Source organism: Periplaneta americana, chromosome 12 (genome assembly GCF_040183065.1).
Source record: "Periplaneta americana isolate PAMFEO1 chromosome 12, P.americana_PAMFEO1_priV1, whole genome shotgun sequence".
NCBI classification, from domain to species: Eukaryota; Metazoa; Arthropoda; class Insecta; order Blattodea; family Blattidae; genus Periplaneta; species Periplaneta americana.
In genome coordinates, this window is record NC_091128.1 from 115,913,299 (window position 1) to 115,933,944 (window position 20,646).

Genomic DNA, 20,646 nt, shown 5'->3' on the forward strand with positions numbered 1-20,646 from the left:
ATTATGAATGGTTTTATGCCTGCGGTTTAGGTAGAGAAACAAGCATCGATGACCCACGAGACCGTGGTGAAGCGCCGACTAGGTTCTATCACGCCATTACGACGTCGGCGTCGAGACTGCCCGTTACCTAGGCTATTAATCACGTGCTATCAACACGATTGCAGATGGATTGCTCTGTCAAAAATATCTTGTTCAAAAAGCACGATTAACATATACGTATCTGACAAGAATTTTACCGGCCATTGCCAAATTCATTCATGGATGTCTTCAGTTGATTAATAAACAATCATGCATTGCAATCTAAAGCAATATTAAAGGAAAATACAACCTTCTCTCTCTGATATAAAGTGTGACTTTAGTAATTGTGCAACTACACAGAATGTCCATTAATTCTTCTTTATGGTATTTTAGATACGCAATGCATTATCCCAGAACATGTCGAAATATCGACGGAAAGGTTTACAAACGTTGTATCCTCTTCTAACATTCATGGAAACTCGCGGCGACGAAAAACTGTTTATTTGACGACAGCCAGGAAATAGCATTAAAATAACGTTCAGTTTACATACATTATGCATGTATGCATATATACATTTTTTTTAATAGTAGCTTTCAAATTTAGTATTATTTACAACAAAAAATGAGGATTTAATTTAATGTTTCATGCACTGTTACTTCATCGACAAATTATTAATTAAGAGAATTCCAGCATATTAAATATCAGGAAAACGGATAACAAGGTTATGGAATTAAAATAACGTGTGTTATTATTATATATTTACTTAAATAATTGATATAACTCTTGTTTTACATATACATAGGGTGAACCATAAGTAATGTCAGTTTCAAGGGGTTATTATTTGAGATATCTTAAACAAAGAAGTTTAATACTATGTTGCTTGTTTTTTCTTCCTTTTCGAAAAAAAATAAAATAAAATATTTTTATGTGAAACATTTCATACCGTCTTATGGGAAAGCCATTGATTGAATTCCGTAAGAAGTGGCGTTAATTTTAGGGAGTTATTCTTTGAGATATTTGAAATAAAATAGTCTAATACAATTTTATATTCTTCTGCTATTTTCTCCCCACTGACACACCGCTTGCTCGTTTCACATTCTCTATACTTCCTCTTATATATTCTCTATCGAATGATTTGGGAGCTACGCGACATCGAAGAAAGACCGATTTTGGTAACATTTACAATAACTATGAAATGAATTATTTATTTACTCCTTCAAGTGCTCTCATTACACCGTCGTAGCAGTGATTGTTGGACTCTGTCGAACTCTGTGTGGGATTAGACTAACAGCAGCGAATATTCACACAATTAGTTAACTCTCGTGTCTACTGAAGTGGAGTGCACTTGTTCCCAAAGAAAAAAAAAAATAGGGAAGTTAAGTCAGGTGATCGCGCTGGCCTTATCCATAGCTCCCCACAGGTTTTGCTCAGATATACTCGTAGTACGGCAGAGTGTCATCATGCTGGAACCACATGTCTCTGCGCAAGGCAAGGAGTGCATCCTCCATAAGCAGCAGAAGTGTATTTCGAAGGTAATTTGCTTCACTTAAAGGGGTGGCAGATGATCGCCAATAATTTCAGCCCAGATGTTTACGTTAAAACTTAACTTTACTGATAACAGATCTGACAGAGTCCAACAATCACTGCTGCAACAGAGTAATGAATGTAATCAGGTGCAGGATAGACATAATTAGCTTAATAATATTACATTTCATTTAAACCTGTCTTTTTTGTCGCATAACTCCTAACGACACGTCCGAGAATATGGGTTATTCATGAGAAATGATCCCCACTCCGAGATCTATTGCTCCTCAGAGATTGTCACAGAGTTCCTGATTCACTTGACAACATGTAATACTCTTAGCAAAATTTACTGAATGTATAATAGACTAATTTTCTCTCAAATAGGTCTCTTTAAAATGAGAGTTGATATATGTTCATGACAGACTTCGATTTCTGTCTCCTTCCGTCCCGAATAACTCCTGTGCAGTTCAGTAAACTTCCTTTTGCTCTTGATATTTCCTTTTGTTTGTCGCATTTTACTCTTCTTGAATTTCAAGTCTTATACAAATCTGGAGACATCAATAAAGTACAACAGGAAGACATAAAACGTCTTCCCTATATTTATTATTTAAAATTCACTTCACTGATACTCGTTTCTGGAATATAGAACAGATATATAATTCACAGAAACATTACTGTATATAAAATGAAAATTTCCTGAATATGATATAAATTTTATACACAGTGTACTACATTTTTCAGACTAACATCATTACTTTTTAAACAGAATAAAACGTGCAGAAAGACAAACCGGTAGAATACAAGTGATATACTGATTCATATATATTATATTAATCCGGCTTTGTCAACTGAAATGTTAGAAGGTAGTTCATATAAATAGTTACTATCAAAAATGTTTTCAATTAAGATGTCTTAAATATTTTCATAACGAATAGAAAAACGCGAAGAATATCTTCATTATTAATCTCGTTATCGTCATCATCTTCGGCATCGCGAGCTTTGTACCTTCTATTTCAGTAGAATATCAAATATTCTCTTACTTACTTGCTGGCTTTTAAGGAATCCGGAGGTTCATTGCCGCCCTCACATAAGCCCGGCATTGGTCCCTATCCTGAGCAAGATTAATCCAGTCTCTACCATCATATCCCACCTCCCTCAAATCCATTTTAATATTATCTTCCCACCTACGTCTTGACCTCCCCAAAGGTATCAAATATTCTCTAAGAAATTTAATTGATATGGAGTGATATTAAGAGAGAGGAGACGAATTCATCCGAATCTACAACTATTCGTCCCGGAAAAATCGTATCGCGACAATTCGTCCCAAACTATTTGTCACAACGCGTTTTGGTACGGCTACAAGATTTGTACCCCGACAAATCGTTCCAAAGTATTTGCCCCGAAATGTTTTCGTTCAAAGTTTGTGCCAAATAAGTCGTAAGTGTTTTCACAAGTTTTTATTGATGTTATTTTGAGTGAAATGAAACATTACATAATACTTTTAAAATACAAGGACATCATTTTATTTTTACTAACATTTTTAATATTAACTTGCCCATACCTCTGGATCGACGCCATTTGCTACCCCCTTCCACGACTGGAGATCGATGATACTGGCGTAATATACAAACAAATCACTTTACTACGTATAGGAGGGAAGAAAAGTAGTTCATCCATTTACGTAAACTAGGAAATATCGCGATTTTGAGTTTGATCATTTTTATTAGGTTTTTGTTTAGTCAAGATACAGTACAGTATTAACAATGAGTGTTTTTACTCACGAACTGAGCTGTCCATGTGGACGTATTTATTATGCAGTGTATATTATGTCTACAGCACATTAGCGTACAATATAGAGAATGAAGTTAAATTGAAAAATAATCACAATATGGATATTTAAATACATTTTTTAAAATGGTGGCCGTTCATGTCGCATACAGGCTTCAGTTCTAATGTGCATATTATCGCACTATAGACTATTGTACCTAATTCCAATTACCAGTTTCGTCTTTCGTACTAGAAACTGATGTTGAAATAATTCTGTACCTACTCTATAAAAGAGTACCTTACGTACTGTAAATTCAATCTTCATTTCTGCCCGATCCGAAAAGATAAAATTACTCAGACATGCTATCTACTGTCCGTCCAAGTGGTTATGTCGTAGCGTCGTAAAAAGGGAGGAAATCACGTGACAGTTAATTACTTAACGAGGCCCTTTTATTGAATTTATTTTAAACAGTTGTATAATATTACGTAGACGTCCAATTCCTAACAGAAATTAATGTTCTTAGAAAAGAGCTAAGACAGCCCAGCCAGTAGATGGCGAATGAAAGGTGGTGGGGGAAACCGAGATACGACGTAGGCAAATGGACGACAGTACCTGTGCGAAAATGATTCAATATTGAAAGCTCTTTCGTCACTGGAAAACGCGAACACATTTTTGGAACGTACTGTTTACTATGACCGTAAGGGTACTATGACTGCATATGCGGCCTTGGATCTGTGTGGAGGACGGTTGAACTTCGTTAGTAGAAGGGGTGGGAGTGAAGTACATTCAAAAACTCAGTTACAATAAAAATTGAAGTAAAAAGAAAATTATGTTCCTGTAGATTTCCTGCTATGACATACCCCAGAGCTCGGATAATTATATTGCTGAATTTTTCCATTCTCTTTGTACTCGCGGTAACGGGAAACAATTTTTTCGATTCTTTCGATGATCGACATGTTGAAGTGAACTTCTCCTCTTGTTCGGGGACCCACCTGTATGAAGCCGAAGAATTTGTCTACTAATTTCTGCCTCTTTATTTTGGAGTTTTTGTAGGAACTCGTTGAATGAAGGATGCGATTTCCCAACTATGTAGTATATTTAACCGGTGATGGCAGCCTTCAACTGGATCAATTGTTCTAGGATAAGTGCTAAGTATTATTGCTAGATAATTTCTTAATTATTGAGAATTTTCAATTATTAAAATTTCGCAATGGGACAATATATCGTGGTACGTCGTAGATTCGGGACGAAATATTCTTGGAACAATTTGTCGTGGAACGAATTATTATTCTTGGGACAAATTGTCGCGGTACAAATTACATTCTTGGGACAAATTGTCGCGGTACGTATTTCCCGGTACGATTTGTGGGGCTTCCATTCTTTTGGTGTATTTATAAATGTTCTGTGAAATGTCTACTTCATCGAAAAAAGATAATGTGTATCCGAGATATGTAAAATAATTTACTCTTCCTAATATTTTTGAATCTAAACATATTTTGCTAGGCACAGGATATTTTCCGCAGAAGGCCATAATTTTAGTATTTTCTTTATTGATTTCCATATCATATTTAATTCCAATTTTGTTAAAATTAAAAATTGAACTTTGTAATCCATCGTCTGAGGATGCCACCAGAGCTAAATCGTCTGCAAAAAGTAATGAATCTAGTTGTAAATGTCTATTCAGTTGTATATATCCATGAGGTAATTGTTTCCATTCTCTAATTATTTGATTCATATAATAATAAACAGCAACGGTGAAAGGCCGCAACCTCGTCTTACTCCTGTGTGTAACTGAGTTAATTTTAAAACTATGGTATACGAATATTTTCATCACAATTTTATCAGAAACCAGTTTCCAGAATACTGCGCAAACTTCGTGAGTCGCCTTGTGTATTATGAAGAGGGAGATACACTTTGAATTATGAAGAACTATTCAAATAAATCTATTTAATAATTTTATAAGGCAGAGCATTCGTATTTTTTCATAATGTCTATTCAAAAGTTTAGGCAATTAAGACAGTGACACAATTTTAAAACTCATAAGATATTGGCCTACTATTATTTACATGTGAATTCCCTCTTATATAAGAGAAGAGTAGATCTCTGAGGATATTTGCAGTTTTACAGCCTACGATGAATCTCTCATCTTTTTAGATATCCTTAGAAAGAACAGCAGCATGGCGAAAGGAAAATAAAAACAAATGAAGGCAGGTATTTTGTATCACTGTTACTCCACTCTCTTTCTTCCATTCCCTTTTTGCAGTCCGCGAATTGTGTTTTTGTTTCCTTCTAGTCTTTGTTCCTTCCATCCCGATACAAAAGATTAGTAGAACAGGATGATATCTTCTTTGCTTATAATTAAAACGCTGCTATTCAAAAGATTCTCCTGTTACTCACTTGAAAGTTTGAACATTATTAGGCCAACCGCCATATCCTCACTCTCTCTAGAGATTTTTTATTTGGCTCTTTAACGACGCTTTATCAACTACTCGGTTATTTAACGCCGATGGGGTTTGTGATAGCGAGATAGTATTTGGCGAGATGAGCCCGAGCATTCGTTACAGATTACCTGAAATTCGCCTTACAGTAGGGAAAACCTCGGAAAAAACCGAATCAGGTAACCAGCCCAAACGGAAATCCAACCAGCGCCCGAACTAATCTCTGGATTGGCAGGCCTTAGTTGACTGGCCACGGCAGTGGTTCCCTAGAGCTACAATGGCGTTCCGTCAATGTATAGATATAAATACTGGTACGTATTAGCCTATATATAACAGATAGCTCATCCCTATGCTAAAATCGGTAGCATTTTGAAGAGAACAACCGCCAGGTTCGTCACTCGGCTCCCGTAAACGAACACGAGATGGCAGTACAGTCGCTAATGCAATTCAAATGCGAGTGACTCCTTATGTAACAACTACATGACAGCATAGTAAACAAGACAAAAGTTGTTAACGCCGAAGCCTATAAGGCCGAGTAATCTGGGTATATATGATCTAGGGTATTAGCCTAGATCACATATATTACAGATTGCTCATCCCTATGTTAAAATCGGCAGCACTTAGAAGAGAACAACCGCCAGGATCGCCACCCGTCAGCCGTAAACGAACACGAGATGGCAGTACTGTCGCTAATGCAATTCAAATGGAGTTATGAAGTGACTCCTTATGTAACAACTAGATGGCAGTGTAGTAAACCTGAAAAAAGTTATTACCGTCAAAGATATAAGGCCGAGCAATCTAGGTATATATGATCTAGGGTTTAGGTATGTAAGCTTCACAAATCCAACAAAGAGTATAATATATTGTGTTCGAGACTAAGATATCAGAACATTGACAGTTGTTGATGTTGATGATGATGATGATGTTGATGTTTGTGATTTTCGTAACGGTAAAAGTGGAAATTATGACGGTTACATATACAGTTGTGGTTACAATGGTAACAGTAATGGTAATGATTTCATTATTTGATGTGACTTAGATGTGACAAAACTGATGCCCTATTGACGTGATTAGAATGATGGTGGTGATATAGCAGGTTCATGTTAAAATTATGTAATGTGAAGAAAACAATGTGATGTGATGTGATGTAAGGACAATGTGATGTGCAGATAATAATGATGTGATATGGTGTTGTGGAAGAGAAGGCCTGATGGCCTTAACTACACCAGAATAAATAAATAAAATAAGTAAATAAATAATAAAAATAATGATATGAAGTGCATATAGCAATATGATACTCCGATAATAGTGATTCGAAGATAGTAATGGAATAATATCAAGATAATTATAATGTGATCTGAAGACAATAATGATGTGATGTATAGATAATAATGATCTGAAAATGACAATGGCGCAATATTGAGAGAGCAATGATGTAATAGAAAGATAATAGTGCTATAACGTAGAAAATAATGACGTGATATGAATATGATGCAGTGCGACTCCATTTTTGGGAATGTTTGTAAGCGTACCACGGCTTAGAAAACAAGGTGATGCCAGTTCAGTTCAGACACTGGCACCGAGCACATCACAGACGGTAAGAGATGTCTGTCAAGCGGACGTCTTTACACATGTAACAAAAACTGCTAGTAATTATTCATCATATTGAGAGTGGTGAAAACTTTACACGTATCGCAAGTACTTACAATATGAGTGTCCCCACGCTATTTATAACATGTTTATAAAATTTCCGCTGAAACTTTAAAGACATGCTGGAATAAATTAATTACATATGAAGTCGACAGACCGACTTCTGAATAAAGAAATCTTATGTCAAATCCGCTAGTCATTATGCTGCAGGTACAACTCTTATCAGAGGTGTTTATAAAATAATATTTATTTTTCTTTAAGAACGTAATAAAACTGTAAGTTTGTTAGGCTTTATTTTAGTCCTAAAAATACTACAACTCATAAAGGGGGAAAAAAGGTATATATTTGATGAAGATATAATTTGTGTTTAGTATTGAAGAAAATGATTATGGGTCTTTTCCTAGTGCGCCTGAATCGCTGCATTCTTAGTAAACTAAGAGATGTGAGCTCTTTCTGTATAGGATTTTATACAGAATTGGAGTTGTACTGTATTGAATTCGAGATCTGAAGACGATAATGAAAATGTGATGTGAAGACGACAATGAAGATGTGATGTAAAGATGATAATGAAAATGTGATGTGAAAATGGTAAAGATGAGTAATATAGAAAATAACAATGTGATGTAGATAATAATGATGTGAAGTGGAAATGATATAACGTACACATAATGATGTGAAGACAGTAATGATGTGATGTAGAGATAATAATGATGTGATATGGAGATAATAATGACTTTATGTGGATGTAATAATTATGTGATGTGGAGATAATAATGACGTGATGTGGATGTAATAATGATGTGATGTGGAGATAATAATGATTTGGTGTGGATATGTTGTTGATGCGAAGTGAAAAATTGGACATAAGAGACTAATCAACACAATGAACGACAGACATATCCCAATTCCGTACCATTCGGTCGTCAGAAATCTCGGCATTTTCTTGGACGAAAATTTAAATTGGGAATGCCAAATAAAGGAAATATCCAAGAGAGTGTGCCACACCATGCATTCTCTTAACCCATTCAGAAACTTCCTCCCGCCAGAATTAAAACAGACTTTAGTGCAAACCCTCGTACTACCACTGTTTGACTATTGCTACGTAATATTTACAGACTTGACAACTGATCTTTCGAACAAGCTGCAGCGTGTGCACAATATGTGTGTCAGAATCATCAGTAATGCTCACAAATTTGACCACATTACACCCTCATTCAAATCTTTATCCTGGCTGCAACTTAGTAACCTTAGAACACTTCATTCGCTCTCTCTTCTGTTTCGAGTTTCCACACTTCTACTCCAAATTATCTTCGTTCCCGGTTTAACTACTTATCCTCCAGTCACAATCTAAACACCAGCTCACAGGAGAGCCAAATCCTAGCAATTCCTGCCCATAGAACATCCCACTATTCATCCTCTTTTACTGTCTCAGTTCCCCGTGAATGGAATTCTCTACCTCAGAAGATTAGGGGCTGCCAGACAATAACCACTTTCAAGAAAAGGCTAAACGATTTCTTACGGGCGCAGTCAAATTGTAATTATACTTGTGATCGAGCTTAATAATTTAGTTTAATTTAGATATGACTATCATTTTTATTATTATTATTATTATTATTATTATTATTATTATTATTATTATTACATAATTATTTTATTGGTGTTGTGAAGACGAAACGAATTGTCATTGTATTATATTAATTATGTATTATATTGTCTTGTATTTGTAGTATTATATTGCTTTGAATTGTATTGTATTGTATTAATTATGTTATATTCATAGCACTGTAGTAATTTTTTATCATACTGGTTGAGTGGAAGAGAAGGCCGAATGGCCTTAACTCTGCCAGTTAAAATAAACCATTATTATTATTATTATTATTATTATTATTATTATAATGTGATGTAACGATATTAACAATGCAATGCGAAAGTGATAATGGCGCAATGTGAAGGTGATAATGGTGCAATATGAAGATGATTACAACGCAACGTGAAGTTGGTAATGATGCAATGTAAAGATCATATTTATACAAGGAGAATATAATAATGACAAAATATCATGCAATATTACAGTGATATGATGTGATGTAAATACAATAATGATGTGATGAGGAGACAGTAATGATTTAATGTGAAAACAGTAACGATGTGACGTGAAAATAATAAAGGTGTGACCTGAAAATAAATATTGACATACTGTGAAGGTAACAATGATATAACACGGTCTAATATGCTTTGAAGATAGAAATGACGTAATATGAAGACAAGATTGATGGAATGTGAATATAAAATTTATGTGACGTGAATATAATGATAATGGAATGTAACTTGTTGACATTAATAACACATTCCAGTTTTGTGTAATATTATTAATGTTCTGGCGTGATTATTTTATGATTTGGTGATGGTGTGATATGATATTGGAATGTAGTCAGGAATGACAGGAAACTAATATTAATGAGATAGTTTTGAAATGTGTATATAATAAAATAAAGCTATAATAATGGTGATGAGAAATGACAAAAATTATAAAGTGATTAGAAATTTCTGAAATTATATGTGAGGGCTGACATAATAATAGCCTATGTTTAAAAAAATGAAGGATATATGTATGAAATTCTATTAAGAAACTAAAATATTCTAATTCAATTACTACAGCTGTATTAAGACACAGTAGGAATTATGGACCAAGACTATACAATTCAGTATTGAAAAATAATCCAGACCTAAGCAATTTACACATTCTTAAGTTTAAAAATAAAGTGAAAATTTTTGTATGATATTTGATAAATTGTATTATTATTTTAAGTGTTACTAGCATTATATGTTACTAATATTTATTATATTTATCTGATGCATGTAACCTATTAGATAACACATTGTAATAAATATAAAAAGATCATTTTCTTAATTAATAACAGTGTATATTTCTAATAAATGATTTCTTAGCATCGCCACAAATACACTTGATTGTACTTGTCACTATCTCTGTCACTAGAGAGTTCATGAAATTTATGTTTTCCCTTCCATTCATAAAATATTTTGATATGATACTTCTTGCACAAAAGGAGAGATCTATAACTGAAACTTGATTAATATATTTCAGTTTTATTTTTATTTATCCTGGTAATAATGAACAGTTTGACTCGTAGACATTTGGTTTTTCAGCATTAACTTCCCATGATTGTATGAGAAGATCCGAAGAGAACGTCAGGATGTAGACCATCGGCTCCCCCCCCCCTACTACCAATAATGCATCACAATGTCAATACTGCGGCTGCTGTCGTCTGCGATACGACGAACTTTTTTGTTGATTTTCGAGTTCGTTATTTTTTTCTGGTTATTACATGCTTATTTAAATTGTGTTAACTCTCGCTAAGTGGTTTTATTATTTTATCAGTCTTAGTATCTATTTTATTATTGTTAATATTTTTGTTTTATTATTATTATTATTATTAATTAATTAATTTGTTTACTTTGTCATACGTTAAAAGTGTTAAAATTGTTAAAAAAAAAAGGTGTATACCTTCGACAGACGGCCCGTTTCGACGCTATGTGTCGTCGTCCTCAGCGTCTCTTGAACCATTGGTGATCTTGACTCTGCGATGTGCAGTTGTCGATTGTCAATAATCATGACTACAATAATATACCCTTAGAAATAGATATGGAAATTTTACACATCACACCAAAAAGTTCACAGTTAAACATCCTAGAACAGTACGAAATATATAAGAATACAATAGCATACCCACAATATAAACTTCACACACAACTGCAGTTCGATACACACACATTATTTGACGTCATAATACATCATAACATACAAACAGCCAACCCCCACCATAGGAGCAACACACCCCCACCCCTACCATCGACAACTGCACATCGCAGAGTCAAGATCACCAGTGGTTCAAGAGACACTGAGGACGACGACACATAGCGTCGAAACGGGCCGTCTGTCGAAGGTATATACCTTTTTTAACAATTTTAACACTTTTAACGTATGACAAAGTAAATTTTATGTTTTTAACAAAGTGTTACCGAGAACTTTAATCAATGAATTAATTTGTATTACTATCTTTGTATTATCTCCGTCACGGTTATTATATTGTTATTATTATTATTATTATTATTATTACTACTACTGCTATTATTTCTATCATCAAAACTATTATTGATGTCTGTAAGATTTATGGAGACTCTACTGGACTGTACCCGGGTATCTATTCTTATGTACCATTTCAAATGTAAATTGTGAATAAATTTGAAATTTATGAAAATTTAATTATCGTAAGTAAAAATAATAGACTGAAAACATAGTATGGACAGAAGCAAACTTGATATTATGCTGTAGAATATTGGGAGTCTTTCACCTTAAAGAAAGTATAAAATCAATGGAAGTACAAGATGTTTCCTAGGAGGAGCTGTTACAATCATCTTTTTATCCGGAGTAACACAAATGAACGAAAGGTGAACAGGATTTCGTTTTCTGAAGTTACCCGAGTTTACTCGAATGAATTTCAAGAAGAGGAATAAGATGGGAGGAAAAGAAAAAGAATTCAGGTGGATGCACCCGAGGGTCGCACAAACATCCCCGAGGCTGAAGAGCCCTATTCAGAACTATTCAGCTTGAATTGGGCATTGGAAGTCGAAGTGTGTGTTGACGTGTAGGGAGATTGGAAGATTCGACGAGAATGGGATACGGTGCGCTGCTTCTTACCTACAGGACCGATCATTCAAAATGACACAGTTGGAGCACGTGTTGTAGTTTATAAAGGCATTGAGTGTCTATTTTTAATCCTTTATGTTGTAATTTTTATACTTCGTTAAATATTGGAAGTTTTTTTTCTAAAATCATAATGTCGTGACAAATGAGATTATGAAGCCAAAGCCAATGTAGGTGTTTAACAATGGATTTACTACAATATGAAACTTCTGTACGATGTGACATATATTGGGTGCAACTACTTTCACATTTTGATGAATGTACCCATATCCATAGGTAATTTTCTTCCTAGCTCTGGTGCGTATTTTTGTATAACGATCGATAGACTTAAGCCTTTTTCAATAATCTAAAAGGTATTATTATTTTGCAATACTTCTGTGAGTTTGTTAAATTTTACATGCTTATATTTGACACTAATATATCATATTCCTAAGTCTGTTTTATTTTATGTTTAGTAATTCCAATATTACGTTACTAAATATATTTTGATATACATTATAGCTCTATCGAAGAGACATATCAGTGTTTCATTTTATTATGCTTTGCGAGGAAAGGGACGCGCGGCATTGTCCAAGTTAAAGCGTTGCGCTCCAAGCCGGACTATCGTGAATTCGATTCCCGATTGGGGTTACAGAATTTCTAAAATGATGCAATCCTTCCGACAGCACTATGTCCATGGAATTAACTCATTCTGTAACATAAGTGAATACCAGAAAGTTTTCCTTGAAGATAAAGAAAGCAAGCACGTAGAACTGACATCCATACTACTAGTCTACTAATACCGAGTCCTTGCAAGGAATTGAAGCTTTAACTTCCAGCTAGCTACCCTATGATCCTCAATGGTTTGTAATAGAAATTCATTTACTCTATGTGCGAAAAATAATTATTCACACTATACACCCATTACGATTTAATTACGTTGAAGTGATAGTGTATTATTAAATATATTCGGAATTTGACTATTAAATTATATATTATATAATAATAATACTAATAATAATAATAGCGTAATAAAATCGACACTAAACAACATGAAAATAATACCATAACAGAAAAAAAGAAAGAAAATACATTGGAAAATAGTAAAAGCAACTCATTTAGTACAAGTAGTTAATATAGAAAACGTAAGGAAGAATATAACAAAACGGAATGTAATAAAATAATAATAAAAGAGAAAATAAATACGAAAATTAAATAAAATTCACAATAAAAAGGACATGATAATAAATTCATCCGGTGAACAAGAGAACAAAAAAGAGGAAAGGAAGAGAATTGAGAATTGAATTATTATTATTATTATCATTATCATCATCATTATTATTATTATTATTATTATTATTATTATTATTATAGAGAATTGAATTCATTTGGAAATTAAAACCACATTTAAGTACTTTAGAAATTGAACAACGTTAAATTAACTCTTTCTGTATTTATATATCCCGCATTTATTCTTCTTCTTCTTCTTTGGCACTACGGCCCTTGTAGTCTAGCCTTGGTCTCCCTTAGGATCTTGGTCCATTCCTGTCCAACCAGAGCCTTCTGCCTCCATCTTCTCACGCCTAGAGTCCTTAAATCGTCCTCCACTCCATCCAACCATCTTAGTTTCTGTCTGCCAATATCGCGCCTGCCTTCTGGTTTTGTGTTTAGAATCTATTTTGGTATTCTCTGATCATTCATCCTGATTACATGTCCTAACCATTCCAACATACGGGCTTTGATTTCAGCAACAATATCTGGAGATTTATATTGAGTTTTCAGTTCTGTATTATATCTAATTCTCCAGTGCCCATTCTCATATTTAGGACCATAGATTTTCCTTAGAATTTTTCTTTCCCATGTCATCAGTTGTTGTTCCATTTTCTTCGACAGAGTCCAAGTTTCACTGCCATAAAGCACAATTGGTCTTACGACTGTTTTATATAATGCAAGTTTTGCTTTATTACTTATGCATCTTGCTCTCAAAGTTTTGTTAAGGGCTCTCAGGCATCTATTTCCCCCAGCAATTTTTTGCCTCATATCCGCATCTGCAGTGTTTTCTTGGGTAATTAGAACTCCTAAATATTTAAAAGAATCTACTTCTTCATATTTCTGTCCATTTATTATATCTTTATTACAAACGCCACTTGGTCTTATGTTTCTCATATATTTTCCCGCATTTATTAATCACTCATAATTATGAATACGAAGTACACCCCTGTGGTGGCTGAGTGGTCAGGCCACCAGTCTGTCACGCAGGCGGGAAAAATCCAAGTGACATTTGTGGCGGACAAGGTCGCAGTTGGGGTTTTTTCCGGGGCTCTCCCTTTTTTTTCCCATATTAGGCATTTACATCACTCCTCACCATTTCTCTATTTCGTCATCATTCCATAGCATTTCCCGATCGCCGGTTGGCACGGTGAGGGCTGGCTTGTTGACGAGTGGGTACGCAGCGAACTTTAGTGCAGCCAGTGGGTGTGGGTTTGGGAATGCGCCTAGTTAGAGAGTTAGCGCAATAGACCGTAACAGGTAGCAGTGCTGGACCATAGTGCCTTCTCCCGTAAATTCCAAGTCCATATATACGAATACGTAAAAGAAGAAAAATAACTGAAGGAAAAAAAAAAGGAGTAAGTTTAGAAAGAAGTGAAATAAGAAAGGAAATAAGTGATGGGCAAAAAATTGTGAACAAAGAAACAAAAAAGGTGAAAGAAGAAAATAAATGAAGAAAAAAGAAAAAATTGGGAGAAAGAAAAGAAGGGAAGGAAGGAAGAAAAGAAGTGAAGGAAGAAAGGAAAGAAGTGAAGGAGATAAGAAAAGAAGTGAAGGAGAAAAGAAAAGTGAGAGAAGAAATAAAAGAGGTGAAAGAAGAAGGAAAGAAGTGAAGGAAGAGAAAAAGAAGTGAAGAAAGAGAAAAAGAAGTTAAGAAAGCTAAAAAGTGAAGGCAGAAAGGATAAAAGCAAGGAAAAATGCGACAGTTAAAGAAAGTGGAAATGAGGAAACAAATAAAAGGTAAGGAGTGAAGAAAGAGAGAAGTATAGAAGAAAGAATGAATTCATTGCGACGTTCATTCATTCATTTACCTTTTATATTTTGACAGGTCTGGCTTGTTTCGATGCTACATATTTCTGAATATTCCATAATATCAGTGATCCAAGGCTTAATGCAATTAATGACGTCATTGTATTAACTGTAAATATGACCAGATTTCTCGAATATGAAGCGTTTAAACGTTTCACGTTAAAAATGTGAGTTTACAAAATTTTGCTCCTAAGTTATATTTCTGGAAGGAAGCATTAACTGGACTTTTATTTGACCGATATTCGCGAATTCGATTATAAACGCGAATTCGATTATGCGCATTATTCAAAACATGAAGAGGTGAGCCTGCCTGGAGATAAATAAAATATAGGTTGCAGCCTCCAAATTACTCTTCAAGGAACGACCACTCATATAAATTCAGGGAAAGAAGACAGAGGACGAACACTGGAAAATTTTCTTTTCTCAATCGTTTTATCAGGGACTGGAAAGTTTTATCTGCAGACTTACTAAAGGCTTTATCAATAACCTTTTTTTTTTAAATAGGCTTAAGGACTTTACTAATAGACGATAGTATATTATACACACTATTTAAAGGATGTAATTGATATTTTTTACTGAAGTGCTGTATCAGTGAAGAAGTGTAATGTGTCAGTGAAGTGTGTTGTGTAAGTGAAGTGTGTTTTTGACAGTGAAGCTTTACAGTTTATAGTGGCAGTGCGAAGTATTTGAAAACTGAAATGTTTTTGAAGTGTTAGTGAAATCAGGATAGAATCAGTGAAATGTGTCGTAGTTCCAGTGCAGTGAGTGAGTTGTCAGCGAAATGAGTGTAGTGCTGAAAGGTGCTTGTGCAGGTATGAACATATCATACTCGTGGGTTTTAGTTCGAACATAGGGTTAAGATACACATTAGATTTACTTTAAATGTTACTTTAAATGATCATCCTTCATTTAATTTAGGATGCTCCCTATTATTATTATTAATATTATTATTACTATTATTATTAATAATATTATTATTATTATTATTAATTTAGTAATTGTATTTTTTATTAATTGTGTTTATTATTGCCATTATTGAGTGTATTTAGTTACCACTGCCACCGGGTATATACCCATTTGCAGTGTGAATAAATACATATTATCTTGGAAATACGTCATGAAGTCTCCTCAACCTCTCTCTGAAATAAGACTCATTGTCATATACGTAACGGAATGAATATAACTTTTTCACGGTGTAAGTCCCAGAAGTTTTAACACCAATTTGAGTTTCTGACTTTGATGATGCAGTATCAAAGTTGTTATTTGTATGGCCATAACAATACCATCCCAGATTCCCTTCACCCGAGCCTGCCCACCTTGCATCTAGGATTGGAGTTTACGATTCACCAGGCTTCTCCCTAGCAAAACACAATACGATCCCATAGGGACTAAAAGGAAGGCAATCACTGCATTGCAAGGGTCTCCGTTCTCCCGGGGTTTCAGATGACGTTCGCTAAGAAAAACTCCTCCTACTCTCGAGAAAAGGCTCCAATCGTTTTACAGCCCATAAATGGAACCATTGCAACACTGATTCCCAGCTGCCGCAACTATAACGAAGAAAATATCCCAAGTTTCCTGAATCAAGACCCTGTGATATACTTTTTCTCTCTATTAAGTTACTTTATAAAGGTCTCTTACATCTTTGGCATTTTTCTTTCATTACTTTGCCTTATCTTCGTTTATTCTTCGTATTTTCCTTAAATTACTTGAAGTAAATCTCGTTCTTTCTTCAGCGTTTTCGTAAATTAAGTTGGCCTGTTTCACTTTAGCATTTTATTAAATCACTTTGCCTAGATTCAATTCGTTATTTAGACTTTACGTACCCCCATTTGTCCTTTAGCCTTTTCTTAACTTGCTCGCTTTATGTAACCTTCCGTTCTCTATTACTTTGCGTAGCCTCGTTTATGTTTTACCTTTTCCTTGACTGTAGGCCTCACTTATTAATAGCTATTGCTATTCATCACTTAAGTAGCGTTGTATATCTTTTAGCCCTTTCGTAACTTGCAATGCGTACATAAGGGACAAAACGGAGTAGTCTACATTACTTTACTAAGGCCTCGTTTTCTCTGAGACTTTTCTTAAATTCTGTGTGTCATTTACTACAATGTGTACATAAATTCAATATTCAAACTTCTAGGGATGATACAAGAGATCAACACAAACGATTTTTGTTAAATTACCATGGATCGGAAACTGATTATTATGGGATAACAAAACCATAAACTGTACTATCGTCTAGTCGGGTTGAGTTCTGTCAATGGTACCTGCAGAGATGTGCTATGGAATCTGGTCTTGGACGGTATGTGTTGTTCACCGACGAAGCATCGTTTAAATGGGACGAAATAGTTAATTTACATAACCAACATGTGTAGATAGATGAAAATCCTAATCATCCGTTCCCACCAACAATTTGCTGTTAACATCTGGGCAAGGATTGTTGGGGATAATTTGATAGAGCCATACACGCTTCCATTACGTTTCAATGGTGAACTATACTTGCAGTTGCTGTATAATGCATTGCCCGAGCTCCTCCAAGACGATCCTCTTGATTGTGGTTTCAACATAATGTGCAACTCCTCATTTCTCTCGTCCAGTCCGAGAACGTTTGAATCGCAAATTCGGTGAGCAGTGGATTGGCCGCGGTGGACCCATTGGATGGCCTGCTCGTTCTCCCGACCTCACCTCACTTGGTTTTTGTTGTGAGGGCACTTGAAGAGGCTGAAGTGCAAGATTCCAATTAAATCGAAGGAAGAGCACACGTCGTTGCAGAGTTTGTATTGACACAGGAGGTCGAAATTTTGAACAGTTTTTGTAAATGATTCCAAATTCAAATGGTTTTAAGAAATGAGTGTCATAAGTAGCACTACAGCTGTGTTCTTCATCCCTTACAGTACAGTACAGTTTCTGGATTTGTCATTGAATAATTATTTTCGGACCCATGGTCAATTAATAAAAAACGTTTGTTTTGGTCTCTTGTATAATCCCTAGAATTTTGGGAATTGAATTTATATACACTCTATATTTAGCTTACTGCTATAATTATAACACCGATCTGTTCTATGTGTTTTATTAAATTATAAAAAACTTAATGATAGCCAGGCAATATTCAAAACATGGAGCTTCCGTTCTCTATTCGTGCATGACGTCATTGTTCCGCACCCACTACCAATAACGAAAGGCATGACAGAAAGGTAGGCCATTTTACACTTTAAGACTGAACTGAGATACGCTAACGTAGTAGGAACAGATAGACTAATGCAATTTTACACTATCTAGAGTAAACCGTACTTCACAGGAGCAGAGACTCAAGACAGGACATATGACTTAATCCCCACTCTAGTGTGACCGGTAGAGGCATTTGTTTTCTACGCCCTTTGAAATGCATGTTGCCTGGCTGTACTTCTAGTCAGGTAGCCTAGTTCATATTTTAGTTCTAATTAAGTTTTACTTAAGTCACGTTCTTACTTGAAACACGTATTAAGTCATACATCTAATTTATTTTTCATTTTTCTCTTAAACTATATTAAGTAAAACCTCGTCCATTGTAATAGCTTGCAGATAACTTGTTACCTTTTGTGTTGTTTAGGTATTTACTTAATTATTTTCGTTAGTATTGTTTATTGTTTAGCTTATTGCTAAGTTTTACGCTTTGTTCTGCAGTATTTTAGCTCTTAATTAAATTCCTTTGACCGTATCTCGTTTACTGTTTAGTATATTACTAAGGTCTCCACCTCTTTTATTTTTAGCGTTTGTTAAAAGCAGTTTATTATATTATTTTATGCAGCTTTCGCTTAATCTTTAGCCTGTTGTTATGTCTTACTCCTTAGCTACTGCAGTAACATTTCATTAAATTATTTTATGTAAGTCTCGCTTATTTTATAATTCCAAAATCCTTTACTATTCTTTAGCCTATTTTAAATACAGTACTACGCATGATTTATTCTACAGCTTTACTCTAACTTTGTTGTGTCTGTAGCCTTTTGTCAAGTCGCAAGCCTGAATATTTTGTTATTTCTTTACTCAATTATTTTCACTTTTCCTTGTCTTATTTCAGTTATTTAATTTATTTTATTTTTTACGTACTTTTCTTCACTCACCACTTCTCTTGTACATTTGTGACTAACTTTTACTTCAATAATTTTTAGAAATTTAATACGTTAACTTAGCTATTTAATAAATTAACTATTTTATGCAAGCACTGCTTATTTTTAGCCTACTATTAGCATTTCACTCCAATATTGTCAACAGTTTATTACATTGCTTTAGGTAGATTTCTTTATTCTTTACTCTACTGTTAAGTTGTACTCCTAATCTATTCATTCAATTTTTACTCAATTGTTTCATGTAATTCTTGCTTACGTTGAGCTTATTAACCTTTGAGTTCATTCATTTTTAGTAATAAGTCACTCAGCTGAGTGCACCCCTTGTATAATGGCAATTGACTTAGACATAAAACGTCAACATATGCCTAACTTGGAGTAAGGCCAAAAGGGAAATATTGAAGGAGGAGAGTTCGATCCGGTGCTATGGATTGGATTCGGCGTAGCTCAGTAGTCAGAGCGCTTGGTACATAGAACCAAGGACTCGTGTTCGATCCCCGGCGCCGGAGCGAATTTTTCTCCTCAAATATTAAATATTAAATTGCTTTAGTTAAGCCCCGAATATTTTTTAACCTATTATTAATTCTGTAGTTAATATATTTTTATGTATTTATCACATTTCTTCCAATTATCCTTTTTTATTCTTTAGCCTATTTTAAATACTACGTCTGATTTATTCTACAGCTTTACTCAAGCTTAGTTGTCTTTAGCCTTGTGTTAAGTCACAAGCCAGAATATTTTGTTACTTCTTTAATCAATTATTTCACATAAGCTTCGTTCTTCCTTGCTTTATTTCAAAGTTTACACCTATTTCCTTTTCTTTTTACGTAGTTTTTTCACTCGCCAGTTCTCTTGTACATTTCTGATTAAGGTATAGTTGCAGGTCACAGTTTCATGTTTCAATTATTGCTACTGTAATAAATTATTGAACAATTATTGGAGAATACATGAACTATTAAATTATACTGTGATCTGTTATATATTAAATTACAGTACTTTATCTATTGCACTATAAGAGTCGGTATGAAGATTTATCGGCTTTGTGAAGGAGAAGAGCTGTAAGACATCAATAATCGCGAGATATTTCGAGAACTGTCACAATATTGACCGAAATCCTAAGCTGAGGTTCGAGTGGATATAAAATGATATGCATAATTGATTATACATGCCAGGGCACTTTAGCGGTGCGGATAACGTCCAAACGCTTCCTGAAATTATAATGAAATTTTGATTAATCTGCGGGAATATCCAGAGAAAATGAAATTTCACTTGGAAAACAGTTTACCTTGGTGTGTATGGTAATTGGAGAGGAAACTGTTTCCAGAAAACATGAACCTAAAATTAAATTAACTTCAAAATTGAAA

The 20,646-nt window shown here is 34.4% G+C and overlaps 1 long non-coding RNA gene across 1 annotated transcript in view; it reads right to left on the minus strand.

Moving 5' to 3' along the window:
* The window catches only part of LOC138710080 (uncharacterized), a 312,642-nt gene that overhangs the window by 126,939 nt on the left and 165,057 nt on the right, over positions 1 to 20,646 (minus strand). The window lies entirely within an intron of this gene.